Here is a 20,164-nt window from a genome sequence, read left to right as displayed (position 1 = left end):
AGAAAGGAAAAAGAAGCAAAGAGAAGCTCATGAGATGCAGAAGAAAGATAAATATATGACCTGACAAAGGAACTGGAGAAACAGAAAAAGCAACCCACCTTCCAAATGCAGGAGGCAGAGAGACTGATGGAGGAGAATGTAATAAATTCAGTAGAGAAAGAGGTAACAGGGAAGGAGGGAGATATAACGTGTAACATAGTACAGGGATGCTTAAAACTCAGAGAAATAATAACACTGTCCATTGAGAGAGAAAACAAGAATATCAAGAACTGCAAATGAACACAGACAAACTAATGGAGAAGACACTGAAAGAGGTTAAGATAACTGAGAAACAAATGGAGGAGAGAGACAGAGACAAGAATCATAGGAAGCTTGAGTCAAAGAATGAAGGGAGGAAATAGAAACACCTAAATGAATAAAAAACTAACCAGTAACGGTGTACACAATCAGTTTACTTAATCTCAACAATCCCAGAATTTACTGTAATTAAAATAGTTTTATTTAGATCACTACTGTTATTGCTTTTCTGCAATTGACCCTTTGCTAAGCCCCGCCCCCTTAGTTACTGTTGCCGACAAACTGTCGGCGCTGCCCAGAGAAATATTGTTAGTTTTGCAGTTGCATTATAAATTTGAAGGTTGTATTCAGGCTGTCAACTGACTCAAACAGACGAGAAAAAATGAAAGATAGAAGCTAAAGCCTACCACTCACACAGTACAAGTGAACCACCGCATCCCTCGACGATTGAGACAAAAGACAATGATATTAAGGATCAACATTGTTCCTGTACAGCTGAGTAGGCCTCTATTGATTATTACAATTGTTAAAAAGCAGAACAGTAGGGCTTTATTACGTTACATCCAGTAGTAAGTTAGCTAACGTTAGCTCACTAACATCATTTGGAACAATCCACAGCCGACATTTGTCTGGATTTATTTTAGGTTTTGGAAAGAGAATAAATCGTAATTCTCCTTTCAACCTCTCTGGGTAGCAACTGTAACTATTACAAGTGCCGCAGGAACAGAGTTTGACCAGATCTTGAAAAAATACAGCCAAAAAAAGCCAGAAAACGACTCTTTTACAATGTTTTTAAATTTTGCATAATCTAAATAGATTATAAAGTTATAATGAGTTTTTGTCTTTCCGTGGTGAAAATTTACATCCGCAAGTCTTATTTCTCAGGGTTCAACTCGCAAATGGCTTTGCGATCACACCTTTAGTTTCTGTATTTATTGAGAATAAAGTGTTGATAAGAGTGTTTGGGGGCTTATGTGGAAAAATTTTGAAATAAAAGCCAGCGCATGCTAATTTTATTTTATTGCTAGCTGTTCAAAGGATGCTAAAACTCCATCTATATACAGGTGCTAAACTTTTTCTCAAGTTAAAATTTTGATCCATGCAGCAATCACACACATTGTCTTCTGGAAATGCACACATCTAGTTTCAGTTCATGTTGTTGTAGTTTCTGTTAGATCTTCAACATTAACCTAAACAACTATAGATTCATAATGAGTAAATATATGACAAAATCAAATCAGCCATAATTTTCCCACATACATTTTATTTTTGATGGATAACATAATGAAGATGAAACAACACATCTCATCTCTCAGTGGCACAAAGGTCACAGTTTGGGCTCCACTGACAGTTCAAGGAGTCCATATGCAAGATTTTTTAATTGTTATTTATTTATTTTATGTATTTTGTTGGCCAGTTAAATTTGAGATGCAATCACGCAATGTTGAGTTATAAAATAAGATATTTTGTATTAATGATTCCTTAACTAGTGAAGAGAAGAAAAGAAGAAAGCAAAGTTATACCGTGGTGTCCACATTGACACCTCTTTTCTTTAGAGTCTTCCCGAGGGTGAAAAACAACAGGTTAAAGTTTTCCATAGTCCCAAAGGCAATAAATGAGCTGGAGTTGCTCAGATACACTTTATGATTGTGATGCTAACATTTCAATTGGTTGAATACTTTCAAACAAACACATGTTGTACGTTGCAATGGGTGTAATTAATGTCCCATGTCTCCATGTTTCTTTGTTTTTAACCCTCTGCTGTAAATTGAATTTCCCCTTGAAGGACAATAAAGAATGAACTTGAACAGCTCAGTGACCTGCTGCAAAACCCTCAACTAATTCCTCTCACTGACAGACTGCACTTCAATCATTAGAAATCCTTAGTGACGTCTGATTATTATTATTTGTAAGAGTGTAGATATACTTTAGAACAAATAACATGTTCATAATCCCAATTCCACACACACACTTCCCTTCACTATGTAGTGATGTGGTTTTAATTAAGTTGATAATTGATCATCACTGAAGGATGCACACACTCAGGATCAGGATGCAGGGAAAGTCAGGAATCATCATGAAGGTCGACAGCCTGTCAATCAGTCCAAGTTGCCATGGATACAACCTGAGAAAACAACCAGACCAATGTGTGATTGCTGTCATTTCTCCAAATCTGCATCCCAACTGAGACCACCAGGTCTGACTCTTGAACTCTCTTCATTCTGTTGTTTGTGGTTCGAAATCTGAGCAGAAAAAAACTCTCCCTGTCAGTCATTTTACTTTCAACATCAAATCAGATCATTAAATATCGCTCATGTCATGATTATGTCCTTTTTACTTATTTAGTCCTTTTTCATCTGATGTGAAAGCATGAGAGTCACTGAGTGAACCTTTTATACTACTAGAGTGTGCCGCCTACCTGCCTACTGCTGCCCTACTGCTGCCCTACTGCTGCCCTACTGCTGCCTTACTGCTGCCTACTGCAGAAGGTTGATGAAGAGGAAGCTGTTGAACTCTGTTCGCTCCTCTGATGGTTGGTATTTGGGACGTAGACAGAGATGTAGCATCTAGTTCTGTATCATGACTGAAGCCACACTGAGGCTCTTTCTGCTTATTATTGTACTCATACAGCATTACAAAATATGCTCTCTGCCAATCATATCGCTGCTCTCATTGTACTGACACACCTGAGCCAATCACAGTGACACACTACATCTCAACAAATGAAGCCTCACCAGGAAATCACATTGTTGTCTGGATGGTGCAGAGCAGCACAACATAAACACAAGGCACCAAATTAATATGATAACTAATGTAAAAATTGTTTGTTTGCTTAATGCACGTTAAAGCCGTTGAAAAAACTGCAACAACAGTAGGACAGGAGGTCATGATGCACCGGAATGAGCTCCAGTAAACCGATGTCTCCAGGTCTAACCAGCCAGTCTGATGTTTGTCAAAGTATTTGTGTTTATTCAGTAGCTGTCTGGTGTTGATTTCAGTTAGTGAAAGTAAACACAGTGATCAGCAGAGCTGTGTCTTACCTATTTGGTCCAGGCCATGGTGATGAAGGCTGAAGAGTCGGCTTCATATTGCACCCTGGCAGATCTGCGTCTCCGAGCACCTCCGTTACAAATCTGCAGGTTAAAGGCAAAGAGAGATTATGTCCACACTCATCCATTCATTCTGGACTGATGCTGCTCATAGCGAGCTTTTCACCTTTTGTCTCAGCATCCTTCATTTACATTTACATTTAACTCACACTCTTTACCCAAAGAAACAGTTGCTATATGTATATCCAACGAAGGTTAAAGTCAAGGGCAACTGGCCTTGGTTGAAGATACTGGAAGATGTTTCGTCCCTCATCCAAAGGACTTCTTCAGTTCGGACTAACTGGTAGGGAAACTCAGCTATTTAACCTCAGTGGGGTCGTTTGCCAGGATTGTCGATACCGCACACCCAAACACAAGAAAAGCAATCTAGTGTATGCGTTTCCAATGCAGTGAGGAATGCACAGACCTGTATATTGGGGAGACTAAACAACCACTACACAAACGCATGGCTCAACACAGAAGGGCTCCTCAGGTTAAGACTCTGCAGTCTACTTACATCAGGCTAGAGGCCAGGGAGCAGCGCTCCAGCTTCGGACTAATAAACATCCGTGATAGGATTACAACGTTGATTTATCTTCACTCAAGCTTCTCAGCAGCTAGATTCTGTTCAGTGTTGTTAGCGTCGTTTGGCCATACTTCATATTTATATAAAAACCGGGACAAAACTGGGCATTGCTGGGAGAAAAGAACACGAGGAGGTTGCACTACCTGGTGAGTTCTGTAACTGTGTGTGTGTCTGTAACTTTAGTCTAGCTATTGTTGTACTTTACTGTGACCAAGTTAGCATAACATAGCCCTGATCGAACTCCATTCAGAAAAAAAACATTTTAGTTGCATCCAATGTACTCACGCGAGGAAAGCCGCGCGAGACGGAAATTCGCGTTTGGTCTGAAAGCACACTAATGAACCAGCGGTATCGACAATCCTGGAAAACGACCCCACTGAGGTTAAATAGCTTAGTTTGTCAACCAGACAGACAGAAATGAAGTCCTTTGTATGAGGGACGAAATGTCTTCTAGTATCTTCAACCAAGTCCAGTTGCCCTTGACTTTAACCTTCTTTGGGTCACATATGGATGTATGGTCAAGACCCCTTGGTGTCAGTTTGTAACACACTGGGAAGCCCTTTTGCATCATTGTTGAGTGCTCAAAGTAGGTGGAGTATATACAATCCCCATTTCTAGAAAAAAAGTCCAAAATGCAATAAAAACAAATATCTGGTCTTTCAAAATAAGTGTTGATTGGGGAATGGGGGATATTCCAGGAGACCAGTGTTTATTTCCCGTGGGCAACGAAAAATCAACACTGATTCTTTTTAGGTATGTTGCATAAGTTAAGTAGTTTCTACGTAAATTACGCAGGTTATTTTAACCCAAACCATGTTGTTTTCTTAAACCTAACTAAATTGTTAACCACTAGTTTTATTTTGTAAGTGTAACCTGACGTTGCATATTTATTATTACTAACTTGACTGTGGAGCCCTACATGTGCAAAAATGATGCATGAGGGGAAGCCAGAGCATTAATGAGCGTTAATATGTGGTGAGTTGAGCTTGTGAGAATGTGTTGGTTTTACAGTGACGAGCAGCTGCTCACATGAGTGTGTGTGGTGTGTTTGGGAGGGAGGCGTACCGGAGCGCAGCTGTTGTTCTGTTTGACACACAAGTTGAGTTTGCAGTGCAGGTAGACGTCACCAGAGTTACTAGAGAACCGGAACATGTTGAAGGAGAAGGAGTTGGACGGTCCCAGTCCGTTTCCCTTCACCTGCACCGTCCGGTCACTGGGGTTCGCACAGCTGCTCACAAATACATCACATCAGAGCACACTTTATATTCTGGAATCAAGATTCCCATTAATTGATGAAAACCTGCTTCTGATTCACTGGGAACACAAGCGAGCAGCTAACACCACTGTGTGTGTCTCACCCCTTAATGATCAGGTTGTATCTTGGTCTCCCGCTGGGCGAAGCCTGATTGGTTGCCCAGCAGGAGTCGGTCACCACGGTAACCAAGCCACCATCCAGCCCGTCAGTCTTCAGCTCCACCCAGATCTTCTGGTTCAGCTGGACTTCGGTGCTCAACTCCACAGCTTGTGTGAGGCCGGCGTCGGTGTAGGTCTTCATGGTCACAGTGTAATTCCAAGGTCCAGATGTGATCTGCTGGATCACAGAGCTGCAGAGCACACACACACACACACACACACACACACACACACACAGTTCAGCTACCTAATGCTCACAAACTTCCTAACAACAGGGTTCACAACACAAAGTAATTTGAATTTAAATCAACAGCCAACACTCACTGGTCCATGATTCTGAAGGCCACAGTCTTGACGTCTGGCTGAGTATAGAAGCAGGAGAAGTTGATGTAGACCTGGTCCTGGTGAGTGATGACGTCAGAGGAGCTGTTCTGGCTCTTGATGGTGTTCATGTAGAATATTTGGCTGTTGTTAATCTGCTGGGTCACAGGGATTCAGGTGCTATTACTGCATCAGTTCATCACATTTCAGCCTTAATATAAGCTTCACAGATGATCAACATTACTAGAAACCAAGGCGGTGAGAGCTGAAGCCTAACCCACAAGAGGATCCCGGACTATAGAAGAGCAGGAGTAGCTCAGCAGAGTGCTGGAGGAGATTTGGCTGCTCGTTGAGAGTAAAGAGGTGAAGGAGAGAACCCACCGTGACCACCGCCCCACAGGTGTTGCTGCTGTTGAAGCTGAAGGTCACCATGTGGGTCTGCTCGTCTACCTGACCCGTGCAGGTTTGGTCATTGAGGTGCAAGGCCGAATAGTTGAAGCCTTTTTCCTCCAGAAGACAACCGACCAGAGTAACTGAAGCAGAGTTCTGCATGCAGACCGTTGGATCACCTGAACGTCCAGCAGCACAGACGAGGGAAACCAACATGAAACACCGACCATGTTACAGAGAAGAGACTCTACAATCACTCACACCATGTGGGACACAAGCAGTCAGACCATTAAATCCTGGTTTGGTGACATTTCTTTCTTTTGTATTCAGAGCTGATCTGGAGGCAGAAATAAAGGTTGGAACCAAACTACCAGTTTTTATCTCAGCATCAGACTTTAGAAGACCTGAGGGTAAAAGTCAGGTCTGTGCTGATAACAAACACTCAGTCTAACTGAGTGCTGAACTTCTTACTGTAGTTATGAGCAGCTCTGACATCATTTCTGCCTCCTCAACAGCTCAGCTGTGTGAAACAGTTCTCCCTCTGAGAAAACCTTTGAGTCTCTGACGATCAGGACAATTTAGTCATGTGACTTCGTTGTGTGTAGCTGTCGTACCGAAAGTGCCTGCTGATATGTACGGAGAGGCAAAAATGGCCCGACAGAAGCAGCTGGGTTCACCTCCCGTGTTCTCGGCACAGAACTCGTGAGCATTGCACATCTTGCCCTGACAGAAAGCCTGAGGAGGTGCTGGGGACAGAGACAGAGAGACATGTTGAGAATAATAATTAAATCACACTAAAGACTAAAGTGCAGATGACTTACTGATGCTGTCACTAACACATAATGACTGCAAGAACACTGAAATAAATTCTCTACAACTACTACAGTAAAAACTGTGAAAGTTTAAATTAGAGACAAAACATTTGTTTTTCCCTTTTATTTTTATATAGCCTGCTTGCACACATTTTTTACTTCTTTCTTTTTCCGAGTTTTAAAATATTAACGCAAATAGTAGTTTGAATTAATCTAATTTGGATGTTTAATGATCACAAAGTCAGGCTGATAAAGCTTCACTGAATTGAGTTTATTAAAGTCTTACAGCAGCCGGCCTCTGACATCAAGTCCTCCAGTGTGTTGGAGCTGTACAGGCTGCAGGCTCTGGCGTAGGCCTCCAGGAACTGGCAGTGTAGACCGTCTGCCGGAGGATAATTGCACATAGTGTCGGTGCAGGCGGTTATGTAGGGCTCTGGGTTGGTGTAGTTGTGACAGGCGGTGAAGGGAGCCTCATTCAGGAGATTACAGCTGTTCCACAGATGTAAAGGGACAGAATGAAAGAAAGACGGATGAAGTCCAGCCAGTGTAGCAAAAAATAAAAATGTAAAAGTCACACAGATTTTTGTTCCCAGAAAAAAAAAGGTAGAATCTCCCATCATTGTATGAATGTGTGTGAATGGGGTGAACGTGATATGTGGTGTAAACTGCTTTGATGTGGTCAGAAGACTAGAAAGGTGCTTCACAATTACAGTTCATTTACCATGATGTAGCATGTCACTACAGAGATTAAGCGTAATACAAACAGATGTTTCATCTACTCACCGTTCAGTCGTCATGGTGCAGTTGATCAAACTGTCAGCAGAGTCACTGTAATGCACCTCACAGCTAGAGGATGACACACAATACGGTCATATAAAAACAAAGACTATTTTTGATTGTTATGACCTCAAGCAAAGATACATACAGGCTTTGTATGTTTGGTTCACTCCACAAGTCAAAAAGCCGGGCAACCTTTTTTCTTTTACAAGAGGCGTCCAAATATTTTAAAGTAGGCCTATTAAAAATTGTTATTGCTTGAAATGTTGTTTTCCATGTATGTATGGTCGCTCAGGGCTTCTGCAGTTTTGAAATAAAGAATAAAACTAAATATACAGAGTTAATCCACAAATAAACATTGATAGTTCAGATGAGAATATTTAGGGGACTGAATTTCAAAAACAAACTCTTGTGACTTTGAGCCCTCTCATCAACAACACTCAGTGGGTTGTGATTGATGTCTTACCCACTGGCACTGTAAGCAGCAGGGAGCCTCACTGAGCTCAAAGGAACACTGGAGTTGGCACACAAACCCTGCAGAGACGGATCTTTTCCACCTGGTCCTCGACACGTTCAGGACAGAAAACGAGTCAGATCAGTATCAAAATGAGTCGTAAGCTGCCGCCTTCAAACTGGATGAACGCGGCAGCTCATTAAAGAACTGCAAAGTTTACATTTCTGAAGCTCCAAAGGAGCACTGGTGTGACATTTATTCATTTTATTCTGTGTGGTGAGTGGGAGGATTTTAGTTTGTGTACCTTTTAAGTGGATTTGTGCCGTGTTGCCATCAAAGAAGACAAGCAGCACCTTGTTAGAGAGCACCACCTTTGCAGTGACTCCAGTTTGATCCTTAGAGAGCTCCACACCGTGAACCAGCTGAGCTGTGCTGTTAAGGGTCAACGTATTCTTGTCCAGCTACATCACAGCAAAGAGACAAACTGGAGGAAACACTGATCCAATCATCACAAACACGCAGGCTGTTTTCATAGCAACAACCACTGACTGCTTCTAACATCACTGAGAAGGAACATGAGAGGATGGGAGGACACTGACACATGACTGTGGCTGCAGGCAGCTTACCCAAACTCTCCCGTCTTGGTCCACTTGAATTTGAACACCCGGCCCGTCTAGTTGCAGTGTCACACTGTCCACAAAGCTCACATCTTTACGTCGACGTTCCCGAAAGTTCCCAAGCACATGGAAGCCTGGGACAGACGGACCCGACAGTAGAGAGTACGCACACCGATCCGGGACAGAGTTCACTTGGCTGAGAAAGTCTATGACAGTAGGGCCGGTCACAGTGCAGATGTAGTCAAACACGCAGCTGATGGAGGCGAAGGGAGACAAATTCCCGAAGTCAAGTTTATTTGTATAGCTCATTTCACCAACAAGGTAATAGCAAAGGAAAACTCCTGCACACTGTCTAACTTGCAAAAAATATATTGACACAACGTTTCGGTACTAGACCTTCATCAGGCAATTGGTGAGAAGCCACCTTTTATAGCACAACTACATTAATCACCTACCTCATCAACTGTCTATTAGTCAGTTCTTGCGACTTAGAAGGATCTGCCATTCCACTGAGAACTATATTGAAAAGGCAGTAGACATGAAAAAGATATTTGCTCAGCGGGGGTACCCTTTGCATTGGCTTGATCAAGCATATGAATTGGCTCTTAAGAAAACGTGTTCTAGTTTACTCAAAAAGAGGGCGAAACTTTTTTTTAAACACTGGCATATCTTAAAGTCGGACCCTGGACTTTAATTTACTTTTCGAGATCCACCTCTTTTTGAGGATTTTCAGTCAGGATTTAGAGCTCATCATAGCACAGAGACAGCACTGGTGAAAATTACTAATGACCTCCTTATTGCATCAGACAAAGGACTTGTCACTGTACTGGTTTTACTAGATCTTAGTGCTGCATTTGATACCATTGACCATCAGATCCTATTGCATAGACAGGAACATTTCAATGGCATTAAGGGAACCGCTCTAAGCTGGTTTATGTCCTATTTATCAGATCGATTTCAGTTTGTAGATGTTAACGGTGAGTCCTCCATGCACGCCAAAGTTAGGCATGGAGTTCCACAAGGATCTGTCCTCGGACCAATCCTGTTCACTTTATATATGCTTCCTTTAGACAATATTATCAGGAAATATTCCATAAACTTTCATTGTTATGTAGATGATACTCAGTTATATCTATCGATCAAGCCAGATGAAACTAATCAGTTAGCTAAATTTAATTTAATAGTAATTTTTTAATGTTAAACTCAGATAAAACTAAAGTTATTGTTCTGGGGCCCAAGCACCACCATGACACATTATCTAAAGATATAGTTTCCCTGGTCGGCACCACTGTGAGGAATCTTGGAGTTATCTTTGATCAGGACATGTCGTTTAAGTCTCACATTAAGCAAATTTCAAGGACCGCCTTTCTTCACCTACGTAATATTGCGAAAATCAGGAATATCCTGTCTAAATATAATTCAGAAAAACTAGTCCATGCATTTGTTACTTCTAGGCTGGATTACTGCAATTCCTTATTATCAGGCTGCTCGAAAAAGTCCATTAAGACTCTTCAGCTGATCCAGAATGCTGCAGCACGTGTTCTGACAGGAACCAGGAAAAGAGATCATATTTCTCCTGTCTTAGCTTCTTTGCATTGGCTTCCAGTAAAATCCAGAATAGAATTTAAAATCATTCTTCTCACCTACAAAGCTCTTAATTGTCAGGCACCATCTTATCTTAAAGAGCTCATAGTACCTTACTACCCCACCAGAGCACTGCGCTCCCAGAATGCAGGGTTACTTATGGTTCCTAGAGTCTCCAAAAGTAGACTAGGAGCCAGAGCGTTCAGCTATCAAGCTCCTCTCCTGTGGAACCAGGTTCCAGTTTGGGTTCAGGAGGCAGACACCATCTCCACATTTAAGAGTAGGCTTAAGACTTTCCTCTTTGAGGAAAGCTTATATTTAGGGCTGGCTCAGGTGAGTCCTTGATTCTTAGTTATGCTGCTATAGGCCTAGACTGCCGGGGGATTTCCTATGATGCACTGAGCTCCTCTCTCCTCTACTTTCTCTCCCTCTGTATTCAACCTCATCCCATTAATGCATGTTACTAACTCAACTTCTCCCCTTTCCGGTAGTCTTGTGCTTTCTCGTCCCTCTCTCTCCTCATCACTTCCTGCAGGTGTTTCTGGCTCTGGAGCTGTGGAGTCTGGATCTTTGGTTGCGAGTCACCTGCTGCCCCCGTGTTCCTGCTCGACACCCTCTGCTACAATTATTGTTACTAGTCCTATTGTTATTATTGGTATTATAATCATTAACATTACAATTATTATCATAAACATTACTGTATTTATATGTACCATTTTTCATTTAGTCTACAGCAACATCACCTTTACTGTCTGTACCTCTGTGTGTATGTTTTGTAGACTGCCTCCCTCCCCTCTCTCTCCTTCCATCCCTCTCTTTTTCTCTCTGTTCCTTTCTTGCTTTCTCTCTCTCTCTCTCTCCCTCTCTCTCCTTCACCCCCAACCCTTCGAGGCAGATGGCCGCCCACCCTGAGCCATGGTTCTGCTCGATATTTCTGCCTCTTAAAAGGAAGTTTTTCCTTGCCTCTGTCGCCTAGTGCTTGCTCTTGGTGGGAATTGTAGGGCTTCTGTCAATCTCATCACAGAGTATTTTGCAATAAAATTGAATAGAATTGAAAATTGAACTGCCACAAGTTTTTGTTCTACACATTTTATAAATTCCATTGGTAGTTTACATAATGTAATTGTTGTTTTTTGGTTCTATTGTGTTTTTTGGGGTCATATGTCGTATGCATTTATCTAGTGTTATGTTTATTTGCCATTTCCTCTAAGTTATTTGTGTATTGATATATAAGGCACCAGTAAGATTTGCCAGTATGTGGATGTATGAGTGCATTTATGATCTTATTTTGATGTACATTCAGTAGGCTACCTATACAGATATCTAGATTCTTTTCATGGAATTAATGTTTTGTAATGGCTACCTTATTTGATGAGGAAGAAGGTGACTGGTGTAGACCAAATAAGTCATCTCCTATAAAAGATGGCTTCTCACTATGTAACACCATTTGTCTGATGAAGGTCTAGTAATGAAACATTGTGTCAATATATTCTTTGCAAGTTAGACAGTGTGCGGGAGTTTTCCTTTGCTACATTTGACTTTTTTGTCCCCCTCCGATGTACTTGTCTCTCGTTTTAGAGGTGCGAAGGTAATTACTGTTCTGAACCAAAAAGGTAATACAAAGTGCTTTATTATATGAAAAGATATTTATAAATGGTAGAGTTAAATAAAAAATAAATAACAAGATAAAACATGAGTGTAAAAGTTACAGTGCTGTGTAAGATCAAAAGCATCACTTAATTAAAGTGAATTAAAGGCAGCAGCAAAAAGAAAAGTCTTCAGCCTTGATTTTAAGGAACTGAAAGCCTTTTCCAGATATATGGTTTACGAAAACTGAATGCTGCTTCTCCATGTTCAGTTTTGACTGTGGGGGACAGAAAGCAGACCTGAGAGGTCGTCTGGGACAGAGGCCCTAAACCACTCAGTGGTTTCTTAAATGGTCGAATTGACTGAAGATAAATGCATGGGCAAGCTTCTCCAGATCCTGCTGAAACATAAGTCCTTTTAATCTTGATACATTCTTCAGGCGATAGTCGGATGACTTAATGTAGGCGTTGAAATTTTAACATTACAGATTGGAGCTGGGCACTAACTTTTAATCATTCTCCCTAGGCCACAAAAAAACATTTAGTTCAGTTTTTATCTTTGTTTAACTGAAGAAAATTCCAGCACATCTAATCTTGGATTTGTTCAGCTCTTCTATCGGATTATAGTTCCCCGGTGATACGGTCGTGTAAACCTGTGCGTCATCTGCATAATTACAGTAACATATATTGTGCCAGTGGAAGCATGTAGATATTATGAAGATATTAAACAGATGAGGCCCCAGAATAGAGCAGCAGCATAGTCATCATGAGCTACTGCTGAGCTTTGGGGCCACAAGGGGGCGGTCAAAGTCTTCTTATCATATTTATTTCATAATTTGTGTATTTTCCACTGGATCACATGTCAACCAACAGCAGCCATGCGAAGGCCTCAGCACTAATATCAACATTTGATTATTATTATCATCATGATCATCACCATTTTTATTATTATTACAGGGAAATGTCTTGAAAGTCATCTAGTTACTGTAATGCATTAACTCGGTTAACAGACAACAGTTTCTGTCCCATATGAAAACTATGCTGAACCCTCAATTAATTTCAAAGTGGCTTTGCTGGAGACCATAAAATGCTCTGATTTCAAGTCTGTCTGTGTTCAGCTCTGAATCACTGAATCTCTGAGGTTTATTTTCACCTCTACGTTCCTTTTCTTAATTTTATGTAACAGATATCAGCCTCACTATTTACTGACCTCTTTGCTCCATGTGAGCAGTGTTGAGTTACTGCTGATGCAAACCCAACATCTGCTGCTGCTGCTTGACATTACTGTGAAAGCTCTCTAATGGCGAACACTTCCATGAATAAAAAAGTCCTCATCAAGTCCCTGTATAATCACAACCCTAAATATAAAGGAAACATATTTACGTGTTGTAGTCTTGACATCGTTCCACAGGTGGACAGCCAGTGACTCTGAGGACAGCAGTATCATCACAGATTAGACAGGTATCTGGATCAGACCTCACCATTTTACCATATTCATACAAAACACCTGTGAAGTGACGGAAGGTTTACTGTTAGTTTAATTTCATAGTTCACTCATTAGTTTACAAACTGTAAGCACAAAAAAAATACACACAAAATTACTGCATTATAAATATTAGTTTTCCATATAGCTTTAAGGGCCCCAAAGTAGATTTATGGAGCCAGAGAATTTGCTTACCTGAGTGTCTGCATCCGCTGATGTCTAAGTATGCTAAGAACGGTGATGTGAGAATATTCAGTGTATCAACTGTGGTACCATCGACCAGAAAACCAAACACCTAGATGGCAAGTATAAACCAATGTTCCTATCACAGAGCAGAGAAAACTTAATTTATACAAAAATACTTTGTGTTGCCTTTTCCTCTTGTCAACATAAACATTGTGTGTTGTTTTTTAGACCAATATATGCCTTTATTTAGATTAGATTTAGATCTACGTTATACTCACAGATGGACTCGGGGTTTTTATTTGTATAGCTGCTTGTGTCCCAAAGTTACCAAGAACCAAAGCAGTCTATAAAGGACCAACAAAGGAGATATAGACACCATTAGGACATTTTCCCCAAAAGCTTTTAAAAAAGTTTTTAATTTCACATAATCTACATAGAACAAAACAACACTCACCGTTTTCCTAAGAGCAAACATCTGGATTTCTATTGTGCATTCTAGTTTGCCCTTTATAGTTGGCACATTTTGATGGAACGTTTGTTCATACAAAGTCCTTGCTGGATATATCACTAGATCACGTGTTCCTGCCACGGGAAAGCCTTCAATACAGTCCTGTCTGGGTTTGTTGTTGAAAAAGTTGTTGAAACAGACATTGGAGGAGTTAACCTGTTGAAATAAGAGAGAACAATTAACATAACATTGATTCTGAAGAAATATAGAACTGCTGCGTTTCCTCTAGATTCATATGTGAAGGATGTCCAAGGTCTATAGGGTGAACCTGGACGCAGCATATATTATGGCTCTCAACTCCTCCCACTCCCAAGTAAGGTCAGAAAACAAAAAGATTTTACAAATGAGCAGTTTTTTATTTACTCTGAGTTGAGCAGTGCCCAAAATAACAAACAAAAAGACTCTAGGCAAACCTACGACTATTTAAACAAACAAAAAAAAAAGTAAAGAAAAAAAAGGTCTATTCAAATTTATAACTGCAACAAAGGCTATCTATTTACACTAAATAATGGCTAGGGCCAACAAAAGTAGGTTGTCACAACCAATATTCATAATCACTAAGTTGCTGTTTCTCTACTCACAAAGCTTGATAAGCACATTGCGCTCTTCACCAGAGGTGGAACCAAGTCATCGTTTAACAGAGGACCTGTAAAGCCTAGTTCACACTACACGATTTTTAGCCCGATTCGCCGCTCGGCGAGCCAGCTTGACGACCATCAGGCTGTGATTGGGAGTAAATCAGCAGTCGATCAGCGGTCAGCATCGTTATGTGTGAACTCCTCAACGATGTGTCACAACCGCTCCCCGACACATTTCTGACACATTGCAGAAGTCTGCCAGATATCTATAATGCCAAATATCTGGAGGAGTCGGCCGACTTGACATCCACATCCAGCCAATGAAAGCAGGCAGCTGGCAGAGCAGGTAGCTACTTTTTCACTGCAAAACACTTTTTACTCATCTCCAGCTCTCTCTGTAGCTCAGACGATCCCTGCTACCTGCGTGTGCTAATCCATCCTTTCACCTAGATTCTTTGTCTTTACAATTGTTTTCTTTTTAACAAACAACAGCTGTTTTGTCTTTCCCATTTCACATTTCACCTGTGTTTTCTTGACAAAACGTGGTATGGAGAACAGCGTCGGGTGACACAGCCGCTGTCAGCTCATGTAGTGTGTGACCCCATGTCACCGATCAGTCATGTAGTGTGAACGCCACAACGACTTCAAGACTCCCGTCACAAGATGGCATGTTGTGTAGTGACGCTGAAAGTCGTGTAGTCTGCACAAGCCTTAAGTCTCAAGTCTTAGCCAAGTTGAGTCCCAAGTCCAGACCGACCGGCAAGTCCGAGTCAAGTCTCACGTCAAGACCAAGTCCTAAACTTTCGGTCCTAAACAAGTCATATTGTCTTATATTATCTTCACGTTTTCAAGTTAAAAATAAAAAGATGTATTGAATGAAGCATTAGCCTGTATAGAAAGAAGGCAGAGGTGCAGTTTCACACAACAAATGTTCTATAATTTCATTATTATTATTTATATTATTATAATTAAATTAAATATTCATGTAGGGCTGCTAATTATTTTGGTCCATTTTGAGATCACAATTATTTAACAGGATTACTCTTTGACTTAGGAAACATTACTCATTTAAAAAGTAATAGGCCTACTTTCTTTTTACTACTATGAAATGTTACTATAAATAAACTTAACTACTATGTGCATTACTCCAGAATTCCAAATAGCCCATGAAATAAGATATAATAATCCTACATTATTAACTTTAAGCAGCGTTTAGAGGACAACAGCAGCACAGTGTTTCCCCTAAGGTGACAGCTTTGGGTGACGGATGGGCCACGGAGAGGGCTCCGTGTGTGTGTGTGTATGTAGGTGTGTGTGAGTGTGTAGTGGAGCAGAGCAGGTGACAGTGAACTTCTCGAGTTGACAAAGTTACGTTACAGAATGCTGAAATACAACCTTGGTGTTTTGTCGGGAGGTGACTTAAACCAACGGTGACTTAAACCAACGGTGAGAAAACTATAAATCTCTATGACATTAAAAAATGCTGACACAGTGGATATTTTACAAGCACCGATCAGTTAAAGGAACACTGAACACACCTGGTTTAGAATAAATAATATCCATTCTTCCATTAGCTATGGCCGCTTATCCTTTAGCCTATAGTGTAAAATGTCATAGGTTAAAGCTGTTAATGTTGAATAGTCCGTCAGTCAGCCAGTCAGCTTTATTTTATGGCACATAGTGACACAAGTGACATAGACAAAAACAACAGGAGTTGACCCAAAGTGCTTTCCAAGAACAAGAAGCCTATAAACGAACAAAAGAACAAATATACCACTGTGTATTCAAATACACAATAAAACACTAGTACACTAAACACATCAAAAAAGGAATATGGAGTACTCGGTAAAGATAAAATTCAAAGGAGCTAAAAGGAAATAAATAAGATCAACATCGTCATCGTAGGAAGTTATAGCAGTTATAATCCCCTGTCATGTTGGCTCCAGCTGAATTAAACATCACAGCCTGCTGAGAGGGAGTTTGGGCTTTTAGGGAGGGACGAGAGGCTCTGCTGTGAAGGAAAGGGGTGCGCTGGATTTATAAAACAAAACAAGTGTCATTGTGAAACGGAACCCGTTGTTATTATCGTTTTATCTTAATTAACTTGTTTTTAGAATTGGTGGAAGCAGTGTGCAGCTGCAGAGAGCCCTCAGCTGTTGTGGATGGTCTGGCATGGATTATGCGTAAAATTCATGCAGCCAGAGGGAATGATCATGAACTGTTCACCTGTGGGTTTAAAAATGCTGCTGTCATGCAGTTGACCAATCGTGATCCAATCTGGGGTGCCCAGCTGAGGGCTATTTTACAAAACCAAGATAGCAGATTAAGCCGGGATTTTCCAGATACCCTGGCTGAATTAAGCCATGGCTTGGGTTTCATGAAAGCCATGGAGATTTTTTTTTCCTGTGTAGCTAGTCTGCTCAAGACCAGGCTAAGCAGGTGAATTTTCTGGCCCTCCTAGAGTGGCCTTGGAGATGGACTGGGACAATGATGAAATATTTCCTCCTGTCAGAGACCAATATGTCATTATTGAAGAGGATTTATTGCTTTTTTATGTATGAATCATTTAATAATAAAGGATCATATGTTACTTTTTGATGTGTATGTATTTTATTCATCATTGGTGGCACCAAGATTTGTGCTTTTTAGGTTTCAAAAATTGTATAATCCTCCCAAATTATACAGTTTACTGGACCATTAAGTATATAGTGTACTGTACATTCATGAAACAACAGAGAGGGAACACCACAATGTTTTTTGAACAAGATGAAAACAAAGGAAGACATTCTCAAGGCTTCATCCTACTCACATAGAGTTGTTTGTACTTCTGTCCATAAAACGTGATGGGGCATGAGCTGATGTCAACCACTGTAGGACCAGAAAATCCCAGAGCACCTGAAGTCGATGGAGACACATGAGAGGTCAGAACTAGCGTACAACAGGGAAGGGTGCACATTCAAAAGTTGACTTCATGAAGGAATAAAACAGGTTTTGTTTACCAACCAATCAAGATTTTTAATTTAACATCGTCACTGCTTCTTCTTAGAAACAAAGATATATCAGGAAAATAATACTTTGTTTTGTTAGTTCTTCTGAAGTTCCTCAACACGTCTTATTAGCAGTGTTTCAAAATGGCTGCCATGTGTGTGGTTACCTGCAAGCCTGATGAGAGCGGACAGGTAGAGCAGGGGCGGAGCATGTTGGAGGAGCCCAATCAGCTGGAGAGAGAGACAGTTGGAAACAAAGTCAGAGCCACTTTGAAAGTTTAACACTGTTCCTGGGAAGTGGAAAATGAAGCTCAGTCCAGTGACAGGGTTCATTCACATTTTGGACTTTCATGACTTTTGCTGTTTCCATGTATGTATGTGATGGGTCATGTTTCTAAATGTTCTCTGTTTTTATTATTTTTATTACTAGCTACAGCAGCAGACTGAAGATCCAGTGTGAAATAATTTGGAGGATCTATTGTCAGAAATGCAATATAATATCCATAACTAGTTTTCAGTGGTGTATAAAGACCTTACATAATGAACCGTAATGTTTTTTATTTCTTAGAATGCACAGGTCCTCTAACACGGGAGTCACCATATTGTGCCACCATGTTTCTACAGTAGCCCAAATGAATAAACTGCTCTACAGAGCGCGTTTCGTCACTATGTTGAATACGTACGTACAAACAATAGTAGTCTGGTTTATTATTAGTAACAAGAGAAGTGAAATTTGGACAAGTTGAGCACCACACGTATTAGCTCAAGAGTCGACAGAGTTTGGAAAGGGAGGGGTGAGCAGTGACTGAGCATTTGGTTGCAATTCATTACTCTCACCGCTAGATGCCACTAAAAGTTACATACTGAATCTTTGAATATTGCAACTGGAAAACGACATCACATCTGAGCTCATTTTATTGTCTATAACCATTTCTGACTGATTTTATGATTACGATTTCATTATCAATTAAAAAATTATTTTGTCCATTAATCATTTGGTTTATAAAATGTGAAAAGTGTCTCTCACATTTTCCAGGGTGACGTCTTTAAATGGCTGGCAGTCAAAACAAAAGATTTCCAGCTTACAGTAACCACTACTATTTAAGTCTTCAAATAACCCTATAATCCAAATATTTCAACAAAAAAATATGATTAATTAATTTCACTTATGAGAATTCGCTCTTACTGTGACTTTCAGTACATTAAAAGAAATTCATATCTTATGTGTAAAAAGTATTATAGTATAGCCTTTTGTAACTTAAAGGCCACCTCCTTTTATATTTGTAACCCTGATGTAGACTCATTGTGCTGTGCTGTATTGAATATTAAAATAACATAGTTTGAAGTCCATCATCACTTTTTTGAAGTCATGCTGAATGGAGCTCACACAGTCAGATGATTAATCTATACATTTGATTGTCACCTGCAATTTAAATTTAAAATTTCAAACATTCTCTGGTTTCAGCTTTTAAAACGTGAGAACATGTCACTTTTCTTGCATTGTATATTGAATATGAGTTTTGTCTTCAAACTGTAGGGACAAAACCACCTCTGTGAACACAGCACCTTGGGCTTTAGGAAATTGTATTGAATATTATCTTTTCTGACATTTTAATAAATCAAATGAAAATTTGAAAATGAATCAATTGAGAAGATAGTTGTTGCAGCCGTCATGCTGACGCTGTCCTTGGTCATCTACATTTGGTCATTGCCATTGGAGCTTGCAGATTATCTTACCCCGTGGAGGTTTGTTGGAGGATGAGGTAGATGAATTCTGTGATGGTCCTGCAGCTGGTGGAAAGATTTGCTGATCTCTCTCCTTCTCCCTCTATTAATGTGCATCCTCCCTGCTGTTTAAACCCAGGAAAGAAGACGGGGTAAGGCGGGGGTGGAGTCAACACTAGTGATACCTGTTTTGAATTCTCCCTTAATTTTCCTTCAGCACTTTTCGACCAGCCCAGTTAAACACAGCAAAGAAGATGAAAACAGAAGACATATTAAAGAAATTAGAATATATACATGTTGTTCCCCAAATTTTGATTAGAAATTGTCAGTTAGAATTTTATTTTAGTAATGGACATCCGATGTGACAATGTAGTTGAAGATCGTTTGAAGTACAGAGAGGTCTTCGTACCTGCAGACAAAGGGAGGGTTACATTTGTTATTCAAACGGTAACGACCCCTGTGGTCCAGCAGTGATCACTCTTAAAATTCACTATTAGCTTAACCGATTGCATGTCTTATTAAACAGTCAGTAAACTAAGCTAAGAAATAAAAAAGAAGGACACCAGCGAGAAAAGCTTCGGTGTCAATAATCTGCATCTATGAAGCTGAGTTTGGACGCACATTAGCTTCCATACTGTATCTGAAAAGTTGAACAACATATGACTGCTTGTGCTTTGTAAAAAGTCTTATTCCAATTCCAAAGACTGCTCACTGTGACCAAGTAAGGCACTGGAGGCTCCAGAACTGAATGGAGCAACTGTAAAAACTTGT

At 40.3% G+C, this 20,164-nt stretch overlaps 1 protein-coding gene and 2 pseudogenes across 3 annotated transcripts in view; 2 read left to right on the top strand and 1 right to left on the bottom strand.

Moving 5' to 3' along the window:
* LOC119912527 overlaps positions 1 to 14,197 on the bottom strand; it is a 32,167-nt pseudogene extending 17,970 nt beyond the window's left edge.
* Positions 1 to 20,164, top strand: part of LOC119912524 (trichohyalin-like) — a 729,783-nt gene that overhangs the window by 171,415 nt on the left and 538,204 nt on the right. The window lies entirely within an intron of this gene.
* Positions 1 to 20,164, top strand: part of LOC119912537 — a 452,474-nt pseudogene that overhangs the window by 21,507 nt on the left and 410,803 nt on the right.

This window comes from Micropterus salmoides, unplaced genomic scaffold, assembly GCF_014851395.1.
Source record: "Micropterus salmoides isolate LMB-PRFRI ecotype aquatic unplaced genomic scaffold, ASM1485139v1 Ms_hic_scaffold_2, whole genome shotgun sequence".
Classification (NCBI taxonomy): domain Eukaryota; kingdom Metazoa; phylum Chordata; class Actinopteri; order Centrarchiformes; family Centrarchidae; genus Micropterus; species Micropterus salmoides.
This window is presented reverse-complemented; position numbering and strand designations above follow the sequence as displayed.